The sequence below is a fragment of the Pleurodeles waltl genome, chromosome 9 (genome assembly GCF_031143425.1).
Source record: "Pleurodeles waltl isolate 20211129_DDA chromosome 9, aPleWal1.hap1.20221129, whole genome shotgun sequence".
Classification (NCBI taxonomy): Eukaryota; Metazoa; Chordata; class Amphibia; order Caudata; family Salamandridae; genus Pleurodeles; species Pleurodeles waltl.
Window position 1 is genome coordinate 901,843,276 of NC_090448.1, and position 14,991 is coordinate 901,858,266.

Sequence of the window (14,991 nt, forward strand, 5' to 3'; positions counted from 1 at the left end):
TTCCATTGCCATTTCCTCCTCTGGGTCATAGAAAGACTTCTCGACCGCCTCTTCATTTGGTTCGAGGGTTATTGGGGCTTCGAGAGCAGCTTCTTCCTCCTTCGCTTCTGCAGGGTTCATTGATGGTCTTGCTGGGATTCAATACTATCTCACTGCGTCATTGTATTATTTTTTCTTTTGTGGGAGTGCTGCCAATTCAGCCTCCAGGCAACTTCTTTTTCTGTCCACCTCCAATGCCTTTCGGCGTCTCAACCGAAGTTTTTCTTTTAGGTGGATGATCCCCCAATACCCTCGGGGACTCTTTCCCTGATGGTTTTAAGGGTGTCCTTCGCACACTGTGGTCTCAACAGTTTTGGCGGTCAGTTCTCTTTGGTATTCCTGGTGTGCTATCTGTGGGGCTCTTTTGTTACTGGCTGACCTCGATCGTCCTTTTCTTTGATGTCGGGGCTGCCTTGAGGTATTGCCTTTTGAGTGCTTTTTCACCCGACGTCTTTGGGGGCTTTTTGTTTGGTTTTTGTTTCTTTTCAAAGTCTCTTATCTTCTTTTTTGGGAGTCTTTCCTCTGCGGTTCCTTCAAGGAATTTGGCGTCTGACCCTCCTTGGGTGTACTCTGCACCTCCTGCTTGATCTTCTTCATTGTTGGGAACCAAATGGTGGTCGATGATGCCAGGAGAAGAAGGAAAAAAAAAAGAACCAAAGACAATTCCAGACCCAACCACTAGATGGCAGAATGAAAAACAGCAAGAGAATCCAGAAAAAGATTCATGCTGCAAAAATATCAGTTACAGAGAAAGCTTTGGAGCAAGTTGTAGTATACAGGGAAACAAAGGTGACATTTTTAGTTGTTCTCTAAACACAAACATCAAGCTAAAAACTCCTTGAAAAGAGGGGAAGACGAGAGATTGGATAAAACAACCTCAATTCTTAGAGGACATGAAAGAAGGCCACCAAAGAAGTTTGCTCCAGAGACTGATAGAAGAATTCGCAAAAGGTAGGCCCTGGCATGTGTTGTTCAGTTTTGAAAAATTAGCTTCTAATGATGCTGCTCCTGCCTTTCAAAGGACATGCTATCACAGGATATGTCATGCAAGACCATATAAAGAAGGGCCACTAACAAACAGAGTGCAAGGGCCGAAGTAGGCTGCACTGACAAATGTCGGATCACCTGAAGTCAAAAGACTTATCTGTGTGAGCTATAGAGTGAATACCCAAGACAACATCTGTAGGCAGCCTTGCACCTACTCATATTTGTATCTTTCTGAAGGTCTCAGATGACAGTTTAGTGTTCTGTTGTGTGAATGTCACGTGTCTTGAGGAAGGGACGACTGGGCATTTTTGTAGACCTGCTACGATGTGCACAGGTAAAAACAAACTATTTTGATGTTCTTTAACTATAAAAGCTTTAGCTACCAACGCCTTAACAGTTTGGCTTAGTTGAAGACAATACACTATTGGATGCCGACTGAAAATATTATGCTTGTATTTTTTTCCCCTACATAAAAATAACAATACACAAACAGGCCTAACTCTTCTTCATTACCTGCATATGTATATCAATTTCTGCAGCTACAAAATAGAACAATAATACATTTTAAAGTAGCAATTTACACCTCTTTAATAATTGTAATTGTATTCATATAGCACTTACTACCCCTGACAAGGCGTCGGAGCGTTTTTTGGCACGTAGCACGCTACACCGGAACCCAAAAGGTTTACTGGTGGATTAGTATTGGGAAATATGAGCATAGTATTAGTATAGGAAGGTATGAGTTAATTTGAGCAGAGGACATGTGAGTCTGTTAGCTGGATTAATAGAATAATGGAGGGATAGAAGAGGGAAGAATCCAGAAGTGTTAATTAAGAGTAGTAGTAGTAAGATGAGGTTTGGGATGAGTAAAGGTGAGATGGAGGAGGGAAGAGTCTGTAGAAAGGGATTAGGGAGATCATAGAAGTAAACTAAGGTTTGGGATGAGTCAAAGGAGAGACAGATGAGGGAGAATTTAGTACTGTAGTGTGGGAAATCATAGCAGTAAACTGAGGTTTGGGGTGAGCCAGGAGGGGTTGAGTAGGGAGTCTAAGAAAGGTTATTTTGGCAATCGTAGTAGTAGAATGGGTTTGGGATGAGTCAGAGTAGAATAGGGAACAGATTGATAGAGGTATGGGGTTATAGTGAGACAGAGTAAAGCTTTCAAAAGAGTATTTATTTTCCTTTTTCTCTTGTATAGTAGGACTAAAGTAACAAATATATAAATACATGATTACATAGTAAGGGAATATATATTTGTAAGGAATATAATATATTGAGATTTAAAGTATTATCGTATAAACACAGACTTTCAAGTGCTGCAGTATTTGGAGTTTATTTATGTACATGTATAACATTATTTCATCTTTTCTCAATATTTCAATAGTGAAATGCTTGTAAATAGTTAACATAATATTTATCTATTGTGATAAAGAAATAAACAGACTCATATGCATCTATCCAAACAAAATATAGAAACTATGCAATGACCTATGAACATGTTAAGCACAGAATGCACAAACACACACATAGATATACAGGGAGTGCAGAATTATTAGGCAAATGAGTATTTTGACCACATCATCCTCTTTATGCATGTTGTCTTACTCCAAGCTGTATAGGCTCGAAAGCCTACTACCAATTAAGCATATTAGGTGATGTGCATCTCTGTAATGAGAAGGGGTGTGGTCTAATGACATCAACACCCTATATCAGGTGTGCATAATTATTAGGCAACTTCCTTTCCTTTGGCAAAATGGGTCAAAAGAAGGACTTGACAGGCTCAGAAAAGTCAAAAATAGTGAGATATCTTGCAGAGGGATGCAGCACTCTTAAAATTGCAAAGCTTCTGAAGCGTGATCATCGAACAATCAAGCGTTTCATTCAAAATAGTCAACAGGGTCGCAAGAAGCGTGTGGAAAAACCAAGGCGCAAAATAACTGCCCATGAACTGAGAAAAGTCAAGCGTGCAGCTGCCACGATGCCACTTGCCACCAGTTTGGCCATATTTCAGAGCTGCAACATCACTGGAGTGCCCAAAAGCACAAGGTGTGCAATACTCAGAGACATGGCCAAGGTAAGAAAGGCTGAAAGACGACCACCACTGAACAAGACACACAAGCTGAAACGTCAAGACTGGGCCAAGAAATATCTCAAGACTGTTTTTTTTAAGGTTTTATGGACTGATGAAATGAGAGTGAGTCTTGATGGGCCAGATGGATGGGCCCGTGGCTGGATTGGTAAGAGGCAGAGAGCTCCAGTCCGACTCAGACGCCAGCAAGGTGGAGGTGGAGTACTGGTTTGGGCTGGTATCATCAAAGATGAGCTTGTGAGGCCTTTTCGGGTTGAGGATGGAGTCAAGCTCAACTCCCAGTCCTACTGCCAGTTCCTGGAAGACACCTTCTTCAAGCAGTGGTACAGGAAGAAGTCTGCATCCTTCAAGAAAAACATGGTTTTCATGCAGGACAATGCTCCATCACACGCGTCCAAGTACTCCACAGCGTGGCTGGCAAGAAAGGGTATAAAAGAAGGAAATCTAATGACATGGCCTCCTTGTTCACCTGATCTGAACCCCATTGAGAACCTGTGGTCCATCATCAAATGTGAGATTTACAAGGAGGGAAAACAGTACACCTCTCTGAACAGTGTCTGGGAGGCTGTGGTTGCTGCTGCACGCAATGTTGATGGTGAACAGATCAAAACACTGACAGAATCCATGGATGGTAGGCTTTTGAGTGTCCTTGCAAAGAAAGGTGGCTATATTGGTCACTGATTTGTTTTTGTTTTGTTTTTGAATGTCAGAAATGTATATTTGTGAATGTTGAGATGTTATATTGGTTTCACTGGTAATAATAAATAATTGAAATGGGTATATATTTTTTTTGGTTAAGTTGCCTAATAATTATGCACAGTAATAGTCACCTGCACACACAGATATCCCCCTAACATAGCTAAAACTAAAAACAAACTAAAAACTACTTCCAAAAATATTCAGCTTTGATATTAATGAGTTTTTTGGGTTCATTGAGAACATGGTTGTTGTTCAATAATAAAATTAATCCTCAAAAATACAACTTGCCTAATAATTCTGCACTCCCTGTATATATATATATATATATATATATACACACACATACATACATACATATATAGATTTAACCCTAAGTAATTTATACATATATACACATTTGTTGAACAGGCCTAAAGAGTATGTATATATTTTAAGATAAAATAGCTTTATTATACATATTTGTACAAAGAAATACAGATATCTAGATATATACATATAATCAAATTATAAATGTTTACATACACATGGATGTGCAGTCCACTGCGGTTTGAGTATGGTGGTTATGTAGGAAAAAGCCAACTCTTGAGTAGTCTTCCTAAAGAAAAGATAGTTATCCGTGGATCTTATATTTGGCGGTAATGAATTCCAAAGTTTGGCCGCCCGAGCACAGAAAGATGTACCACTGATGTTGGTTTTCTTGTACTCCAAGAATTTCAGGAGGGGTGCCAATCTTAAGCAGAGATTTCTTTGTGGAATGTATTTGGTGATTTTATTCCTGATGAAAAGTGGTCCTGTTCCACATATTCCTTTGTGGGTGATACAAAGCAGCTTGAAGGGGGAACTTCTGGCAACTGGTAACCAATGTAGGGCCCTCAAGGCAAGGGAGATGTGAGCTTGTGGCTTTACATGTAGGAGTAGTCTGGCAGCTTAGTTCTGAATGTGTTGTAGTTTTTTCATAGTATACAGAGATGATCCGCGGTAGATGCCATAGGCGTAATCCAGTTTAGACAGTACAAGTGAAATTGTAGCCTAGAACTAATGTGGAAATTCGAGGTGAGGGGAGATGCGTCAGAGTTTTCATGATGATGAAGCCTGATCTTGCTAATTTGTCCACTTGGGCATTCATTGATAACTTAACATCCATGGTAATTCCAAGGATTCTAACTTTTTAGTATATTTCAGGAGGGGGTCCCAGATTGTCAGGCCAGACGCAGAGAGGGTCATAATATTTTCAATCGCCACATGTGAGCATTTACATTTTGGAAGACTTCAGTTTGAGATGACTCCAAGTCATCCACTGATCAACGGCTTCTGAGGCAACTGAAGATTTGTGAGTTTCTAATGTCTTTGCGGCATTCTAGTTAAAGGGCAATTTGTGTGTCATCTGCAAAGCTGTAGCATGTGAGTTGAAATTCATTGATCACTGCAAGTAATGACTACATGTAGATGTTGAATAGCATGGGTGAGATGAATGAGCCTTGAGGGACCCCTGATTTTGTGAAGTAGAATTTGGATGAGAAAGAGGGAGTATGGATTATGTTTGTTTGTTTTTGAGGGTAGGATGCGTTCTAGTCGAGAGAAGTCCCCTCTATGCCGGATTCGTAGAGTCTTTATATTAGCGGACATGGTCAAAGGTAGCTGAGAAGTCCAAGAGAAGTAGTGCAGTAACTCCATTGCGGTCTACTGTATTTTTAAGATCATCCCAGATGGCAATGAGGGCCTCCACCCTGATCACAAGATGTCTGATATTAACTAACTGAAAATCCAGCTAAGTCCAGAATTTCGAGTCAGTGAATCGCAAAAATGTGGAAAGTTAAATCATTTGAAAATCTGTACACATTGAGAATTGGGCCTATAGGGAGATTCCTGAAAATATGGAAATGCTGGGATGACTGATGTGGCACAATTTCCTTTTCTTGCAGGCTTCTTTTGTTTTGCTCATTATTTTTTATTACATTACGAATGACATTTGTACTTACTGATACATCTCAAAAATATTTTTTTGTTCAAAAAATAAAAAACATACACTTGTTAACCTCCCACCACCCACAGATCAGATCAAAGTCAACTTTTTTCAATTTACAAATAATGTTCATTCTTTTCCCTTTCCGGCCCATTTTTTTCAAGCCCTGGTTTCCTCGCCTAAAGATTCATTTCTTTCATATTTCTGCTATTTTCTGTCTACTTTTATCTACCTTTTGATTTTTTTCCTCAGTTTATTTCCCTTCTCTGGTCTCTTTTGCTTTTCTGGCTCTCTCATCTTGTTCTCTCTTTCCTGTTGAAGTGACAAGTGGAGCAGAATAACTTCAAGAGCTGCTGCTTTTAAGCTATTTATCCTAAATATCTCTCTAGAGAAGAGAGGCCCAGCAGATTGTCTGACAGCCCCACAAACATCTGCTAAGACAGACACTTTGCAAAGAAGTAAGCACACAAAGCGCACTGCAGACATGTCTCATACAGATGCACACATGTAAGGAAATGCCTCCTTGGCATGGTTACCCCCTGACTTTTTGCCTTTGCTGATGCTATGTTTTGAATTGAAAGTGTGCTGAGGCCTGCTAACCAGGCCCCAGGACCATTGTTCTTTCCCTAACCTGTACTTTTGATTCCACAATTGGCACACCCTGGCATCCAGGTAAGTCCCTTGTAACTGGTACCCCTGGTACCAAGGGCCCTGATGCCAGGGAAGGTCTCTAAGGGCTGCAGCATATCTTATGCCACCCTGGGGACCCCTCACTCAGCACAGACACACTGCTTGCCAGCTTGTGTGTGCTGATGAGAACAAAACGAGTAAGTCGACATGGCACTCCCCTCAGGGTGCCATGCGAACCTCGCACTGCCTATGCAGTATAGATAAGTCACCCCTCTAGTAGGCCTTACAGCCCTAAGGCAGGGTGCACTATACCATAGGTGAGGGCACCAGTGCATGAGTACTGTGCCCCTACAGTGTCTAAGCCAAACCTTAGACATTGTAAGTGCAGGGTAGCCATAAGAGTATATGGTCTGGGAGTCTGTCAAACACGGACTCCACAGCACCATAATGGCTACACTGAAAACTGGGAAGTTTGGTATCAAACTTCTCAGCACAATAAATGCACACTGATGCCAGTGCACATTTTATTGTGAAATACACCCCAGAGGGCACCTTAGAGGTGCCCCCTGAAACCTTAACCGACTATCTGTGTAGGCTGACTGGTTCCAGCAGCCTGCCACAACCGAGACATGTTGCTGGCCCCATGGGGAGAGTGCCTTTGTCACTCTGAGGCCAGTAACAAAGCCTGCACTGGGTGGAGATGCTATCACCTCCCCCAGACAGGAGCTGTAACACCTGGCGGTGAGCCTCAAAGGCTTTCCCCCTTTGTTCCAGCACCGCAGGGCACTCCAGCTAGTGGAGTTGCCCGCCCCCTCCAGCCACGGCCCCACTTTTGGCGGCAAGACCGGAGGAGATAATGAGAATAACAAGGAGGAGTCACTGGCCAGTCAGGACAGCCCCTTAGGTGTCCTGAGCTGAAGTGACTAACTTTTAGAAATCCTCCATCTTGCAGATGGAGGATTCCCCAATAGGATTAGGGATGTGACCCCCTCCCCTTGGGAGGAGGCACAAAGAGGGTGTACCCACCCTCAGGGCTAGTAGCCATTGGCTACTAACCCCCCAGACCTAAACACGCCCTTAAATTTAGTATTTAAGGGCTCCCCTGAACCTAAAGATTTAGATTCCTGCAACTTACAAGAAGAAGAGGACTGCTGAGCTGAAAGATCCCTGCAGAGGAAGAAAAGAAGACACCAACTGCTTTGGCCCCAGACCTACCGGCCTGTCTCCTGCCTTCCAAAGAAACCTGCTCCAGCGACGCTTTCCCAAGGACCAGCGACCTCTGAATCCTCAGAGGACTGCCCTGCTTCAAGAAAGACAAGAAACTCCAGAGGACAGCGGCACTGCTCCAAAAGAACTGCAACTTTGTTACAGAGGAGCAGATTTAAAGACCCCTGCAAATCCCCGCAAGAAGCGTGAGACTTGCAACACTGCACCCGGCGACCCCGACTCGACTGGTGGAGAACCAACACCTCAGGGAGGACCCTCCGGCGACTCCGAGACCGTGAGTAACCAAAGTTGTCCCCCCTGAGACCCCACAGCGACGCCTGCAGAGGGAATCCCGAGGCTCCCCCTGACCGCGACTGCCTGAACCTAAAGTCCCGACGGCTGGAAAAAACCCTGCACCCGCAGCCCCCAGCACCTGAAGGAACGGAACTTCTGTGCAGGAGTGATCCCCAGGAGGCCCTCTCCCTTGCCCAGGTGGTGGCTACCCCGAGGAGCCCCCCCCTTGCCTGCCTGCACCGCTGAAGAGATCCCTTGGTCTCTCATTGAAAATCATTGAAAACCCGACGCGTGTTTGCACACTGCACCCGGCCGCCCCCGCGCTGCTGGGGGTGTACTTTTTGTGCTGACTTGTGTCCCCCCCGGTGCCCTACAAAACCCCCCTGGTCTGCCCTCCGAAGGCGCGGGGGGCACCCCCTTCTCTCCATTGAAGCCTATGTGTTTTGGGCACCTCTTTGACCTCTGCACCTGACCGGCCCTGAGCTGCTGGTGTGGTAACTTTGGGGTTGCTCTGAACCCCCAACGGTGGGCTACCTTGGACCCAAACCTGAGACTTGTAAGTGATTTACTTACCTGCTAAAACTAACAATAACTTACCTCCCCCAGGAACTGTGAAAATTGCACTGTGTCCACTTTTAAAACAGCTATTTGTGTTTTATGTGAAAAGTATATATGCTACTGTAATTATTCAAAGTTCCTAAAGTACTTACCGGCAATACCTTTCAAATGAGATATTACATGTAGAATTTGAACCTGTGGTTCTTAAAATAAACTAAGAAAATATATTTTTCTATAACAAAACCTATTGGCTGGATTTGTCTCTGAGTGTGTGTTCCTCATTTATTGCCTGTGTGTATGTACAACAAATGCTTAACACTACTCCTTTGATAAGCCTACTGCTCGACCACACTACCACAAAATAGAGCATTAGTATTATCTCTTTTTGCCACTATCTTACCTCTAAGGGGAACCCTTGGACTCTGTGCATGCTATTCCTTACTTTGAAATAGCACATAGAGAGCCAACTTCCTACAACACACAAATACAAACTTACCCCTTTTTCACATTCACACACCTCTAACCTGCAGACACACAACCTCCCTACAAAGGTACATAAAAACACAGACAATCTGCTAAGACAACGTACCCTCTTCTGGCATAGAAACTCAATCTCCTGCAGATGCACATTAAAAACAAACACACGTTCTTCTGCTTGACAGGTTTCTGGCCTGGCAGACTCAAGTGTGCGCACGCACATACTTCCACCCAGGTACATAACTTGCATACACACCACCTCTGCAGCAGACAGTACAATAAGCAGAGCAATGGACAGTGTAACCAGTTGCAGGATCAATAACTGTGACTTTAAAAGAACAAGATGAACCCTCACAGAGCAGAGAACTGGCTAATGCTTGCATGAGGTCAGAGGCCAGCTTATGAGATCAGATGACGAGAGGAAGGACTGCATCAATGAGATATGATTGCTGTAGTGATAACCTATCTAGAGATCTGCGGATGAGGGAGGCCTCCCCAGGGCAAAAGCAGGAAGAGGCCTGGGCAGTTTGTGGACAAGTGGTGAAGAGGGAAGTGTTGAGGGAGGGAATAGTGGGCAAAGCCAGCACTTTCAATCTATAAATGCGGACAAAAGCACGCCATTCAGACATGCACTTTTTTCTGCAGCTGAAACTCAGAAACCTATCCCGGCGGGTAATGAAGGAATTGTGCCTGGACACAAAGATGAGAATGCCAGTCTTGCACAGTAGGTAGCTGAAATCTGCTGAAGGGAGTCGCACAGCCTGGCTGAAGGAGTCTTTGGCAGAGAGAGGTATCAGAGGTCCAGGGCGAACAGAAAGCATGGATTACTGTCCAGATACAATTGGGGGAGAAACGTGGATTCCAAAAAGCTATGAGAAATGGTCCTGGGGTAGCATTAAAGTACAATTTTAACTCCCATCGGAAAGAGAAAGGAATATGCAAATGAGACGGAAAGGGGGAGGTGGCCTTCAAACAGCTCACTGCAGGAACTCCAAGGATGTGAGGCCACATTCCAACCCCCAGCCTCATAAATGACAATGCTGGAGCTGTAATTAAGGGCACTGCATTGACTTCCCCTTACTTGCACTATTTTCAAGGATTTCCAGCTCCAGTATATGCTCACATCAGCGTCTGAGTAAAAGGATGACGGAATGCTCAGTGACCCATGTGAGCCCATCTTTAGGCAATTCTAGCAAAAGGAGATGTTTTATCTGGGGGAGGGCGCATTGTTCCTCCACCCAATCCCTGACTTGAGAACAGCAGGGAGCATCAGGCTTCGGTAGCTCTGTTTTTAGTTTTTGCCTGCACCGCTCTAGCGCTGTGCTTGTGAAATCTATTGTGTTTAATGTAATTATTAAAAGGGACTTACATATCTCACCCTTACTTTTTACTGGTTTGTGTGTTTGCCACTTAGTTGCCCTCCATTTCTATTGGATGTTGCGCACTATTTCCAGTTGTTCCACATGTTTTTGCTGTTATCAGTACCCCGAGGCCCAAGTACTCCTTTTCATCTGCCAAACTTCTTTGTGAGGCTGCTCTCTCAGACCTGCTGAGCCAACACAGAGACTCAATCCCGGCTACCTAGCTGAAAGGTCAGCAGTTCTGGCTGTTATGCAACATCCTCTGTCCTGCCCCTTCTCTTCTATTTTCGGTACTCTTGTTTAGCAATTGCAGCTGGGTCACTTTGCCACCCCTCCTCTCAAACCCCTCTAAACACGACTCCCCTCTCAGTCTATGGCTGCTGGAGGTGTCTCGTTCTCCTCGTTGGAGGTACAGTCAGACAGAAGAGCAGGACCCAGGAGCCTTGCTGCGGGGCACCGGTCATTGCAGGAGTTTCAACTTCTCTTTTATTTCCACAAACATTCACCAAGGCAGCCCCCAGGATGACCCTCTTGCATGGTGCAGCAAGTGCAGTGGCACAGGGGCCAAAAGCTCCATGAAATCCACTGAACACCTATTATAGCTAAATGCTAATACTAATCAAGCACTTATCTTGCAGGCACCAGGACAATTACAAAATCACATCAGATTACAAATAATTTAAATCACTTTAACACCTTAGTAATTGATTTAAATCGTAATTAATTGCTGTTTGACGTGTTCACACAAAGCAGCACCATTTTTTTTATTCAGCATGTTCAGTGGCACTCATTTCCTTCTGCAATTGTGGCTGGGCCACTTCGCTGCCACTCCTCACAAATTCCTCTCCACGTGACCCCCCTCAGTCTACGGATCATGTTCTGACTGCCCCCCACTCCCATCTGCTGCTGGTGTTACAGGTAAACTCTACTGTATCTTTTATTGCAGTCTAAAGCTCTCTTGTACCTTAATTTTTGTTTGAGTGGCACACAAAATTGTTACATAAATGTATATATAAATAAATATTAAAGTTCCTAGTGTCTTGTTCTCCTGAGAGGAGGTACAGCCAGCCACACTGTAAAAACCTCCCTCAGTGCGTCCCCACCTTCCTTCACCAATAGCAGCTGGGTCACTTTGCCATCTCTCCTTGCAAACACCCCTCAACGAGGCCGCCTCTCAGTCTACAGCAGCTGGAGGTGTCTTGTTCTCCTCGTCAGAGCTACAGCCAGGCAGAGAAGGACCAGGAGCCATGCTGCGGGGCACCAGTCATTGCGAGTGGTTCAACTTCAGTTTCATCTCCATGAACAGAAGCAAAGCCAGCCCTTTGGACGACCCTGTTTCATGGTGCAGCAGGTGCATGGCACAGGGGCCAAATGCTTCAGGAAACCCACTGAACAGTGATTATAACTATATGTTGCTACTAAGCAAGGAGTCACATGCGCAGTTACCTTATAGGCACCAGGGCCATGATTTGAATGGGGCAGCGGCAGAGGGGCCAAACGCTCCAGGAAACCCACTGAACACAGATTATTGTTGTATGCTGCTACTAAACAAGCAGTCACAAGCACAGTTACCTTGCAGGCACAAGGGCCATGATTTGAATGGTGCAGGAGGTACAGTGGAAGAAAGGCCAAATGCTCTAGGAAACCCAATTAACACCGATTATTGCTATATTGTACTACTAGCAAGGAATCAGGAGTGTTTTTTTGGTTAAAGTGTCACTTTAACAAAAGCTGTAACATACTGGAATTTTCTGTTCAGGACTTCTTATGTTACATTCAGCGCATTTATACAGCACATTTTCACAGTTTTTGAATGGTCCTAAAATGCCTCCGAATCTGGACACATTAACAACTTGCCAAGAGCATTCTCTATTCTATAATATTAGCTTTCAGCCATTGAAAGCACTATATAAATACTTATAACTTACCATCTGGCATTCCATACCAAGCACTGGCAAAGCCAATATGACACGCCTACGCAAGAGCTATCGTTTTGTGAATGCTTTGCTAGCTATTTAATACACCAGCTTCAGTGCAGCTTAACTGAAAATTTAAAAAAGTGCCATAACGCAGACTATGATGGCAGTTTCATACAGCTTTTTTACATTACTTTCAGCCATTTGCAGCATAGCTAAAAACATAAGCCCAACCAATAAATCTCATAGGCAGTGCCCACTGGTTTGCCACTGCTCTTTTAAGCTGTTTGCTTAAATTGCCCAACTGCTCACCAAGCTACAACTTACAACAAAAAGCAGCTCATTATTAACAACATTGGCAAAACTTCCTGCATATACCATTGCTTCTTTCTTACAGTGATTTAATGTCTAGTTGCCCTTAGGACAAACTAGACTTTAAAACTTCATGCCGTGACTGAAATTCACATGGCTCGGATGATATAAATTCCCCACCCTTGCTTATCTCCTCTCTTGTTTCCCAGCACTTCGGTCCTCTGCCAATTACAGATGGTACAGGACGACATACAAGCAAAATGCCATTCTTATGAAAATACTATGCACTTATGCAATCTGTTTCTCTTTTTTCAACATGTACAAAAGAAACATCTTCTAGCTTTAAGGTGAAGAGCACAGCAAATACTTTCTCTCTTTATTGCTATTAAACGCTGAAAAACATCCTCAATGTGTCTTGGTGTCAGCTTGTTGTAAATGCAGCTGACGTAACCTTTAAGTATTGGCTACTGATAATTCATTCATTCAGAAGAGGACATTTGTAGAATGGTGTCAGGAACTGGAGATTCTTGACTGCACCCTTTAGTCTGAGATGAGAAAGGACCATTATTTACGGTGGAAAGGAGCGAGTGAAGCCATCTTTCTCAAGGAGGTAGAGTCGCCGCTGGTGATCCCCCCCGGGGATCAGAGCTGGCTTTGTGTTGTTTGGTGTGAAGGCTCTCAGTTCAAGGGCTCACAGTGTTCTGACGTCCAACCCAAATGCAATGGAAGGCCTCCTGGAACTGATGTTACACTTTCAGCTCGAGGCCAAAAACGTGTGATCATGGATGACTTTATTTTATTGGTCAATAAGCCAGATCGCAAAATCCACAACAGTCCTCACTGCAAACATGCAAGCATTTTCCAACTGATAATCAGTAGCCCTCCATACAAAGCAGGGCACACACTTGACCCCGTCAGAAAGTACAAACTTGAAAGATCAACGTTAAAGCAAGAGACGTATTCGGACCATTCCTTCATCGCAACTGCTCTGAATAACCTCACACATAAATCAACCACCCACAACCTAAACACTTCAGTCCTCTTAAACACTCCTAAAACATATATTCAAAGTACATCAGAGGTAAAAACTTTCAAACTCATATAGGCAATCATAATTCACCGTTGAACAAACTACACAACGTTTCTACTGTCCGGGATACCCTTTCTCCTATAAAAGCTTCCAAATGTAAACAAGGCATTAAAACACTCCGATGATTCAGCAAGAAGGCTGCTGAATTTAATTGAGTTATTCATAACCCAGAGCACTAATCTTGCACATTCATGTCAAAACTCGCTGTAAGCTACGTGGATAAGACTACCACAGAGCATGCAGACAAGCCAGAAAAGTCTACTTTGCAAAATGCATTACAGAAGCACTGAATAAACAAAAGGAGAACAGTAACAACCATCATAAGCTGTGGAACCATAGATACGAGAAGTGCAACCAAGTTGCATATCAACAGCATTTTGAAGATCTATTAGATTTCTTAACAGCCCAACATACTCCTCTCATCTCACTTTTTTACGGACTCCTGCAATCACATTCTTGAAACCACTAGAGACCGCTTAGGTTCTCAAACAGGTTTCCAAAATAAAGTGTACAACTCACATACAGACCCATGCTCACTGACTTACCCCTCTTGCATTGCTTGTTTATAAGCCAAATGCTTCCTTCCGATCAAGAGCCCTACATGGTCATCTAAAGTACATTATTTTCACCTCACTCCTGAAAAAAAATATAGACCACAAGAGGAGCTGAGAGTTTTAAGACCACATAATTAGAGCACCTCCTCAATGAACACCAATATAGTGAGTGGGACCAAACCAGTTATAGCTCACCTAAAGGAACTCCTTTTTTCAATGATCAGGATAAGAAATGAACTCTCATATTCTTGGTCGGTTTATGGCATATAACACAGTTGGCCACACAATTATGCTGAACAGACTAGACAAATTGGAAATAATAGTAGGCACTAGTGTCAGGGCTGTGGCAAGTAATGGGCAGTGTGTGTGTAGTTGCTCCGTGCCCTGAACCCAGGTAAAAAATATGGGCCCCACTTCTATGCAAAATGTCACACTATTAGTCAGCCCACCAGTTCCTCCAGTACCCCGTATAAATGTAAGTGAGATGTCTTGACTTCCCTGGCTCAAGGGCGTGGTGGCTTTCCTGGGGGTGCAGGAGTAGGGGGGAAAGAAAACAGCGGATGGGTAAGTGGGCAGCAGCAAAGCCAACAATTGTGTTGACTCAACGTCAGGCATGGGGCAGCAACTCTCTTATAAACCTGCCCTGACGTCTTGCCTGCCCTTTCTGTTTTATAGTTGCCAGGCAACAGAAAGAGAAAATGTGTTCCAAGGACCAGTGGACATTATCAGGAGAGGAGAGGTAGGTTGGGAGAGGTGCCAGAAAAGAGAGGCATAGCATGACAGTGTTCAGTAAAGCACACTCCCCTGAGTTTTGAA

General features: G+C 43.8%; 1 protein-coding gene across 3 annotated transcripts in view; it reads right to left on the bottom strand.

The window, feature by feature from the left end:
• Positions 1–14,991, bottom strand: part of DICER1 (dicer 1, ribonuclease III) — an 848,581-nt gene that overhangs the window by 743,719 nt on the left and 89,871 nt on the right. The gene's annotated exons all lie outside the window — the stretch shown is intronic.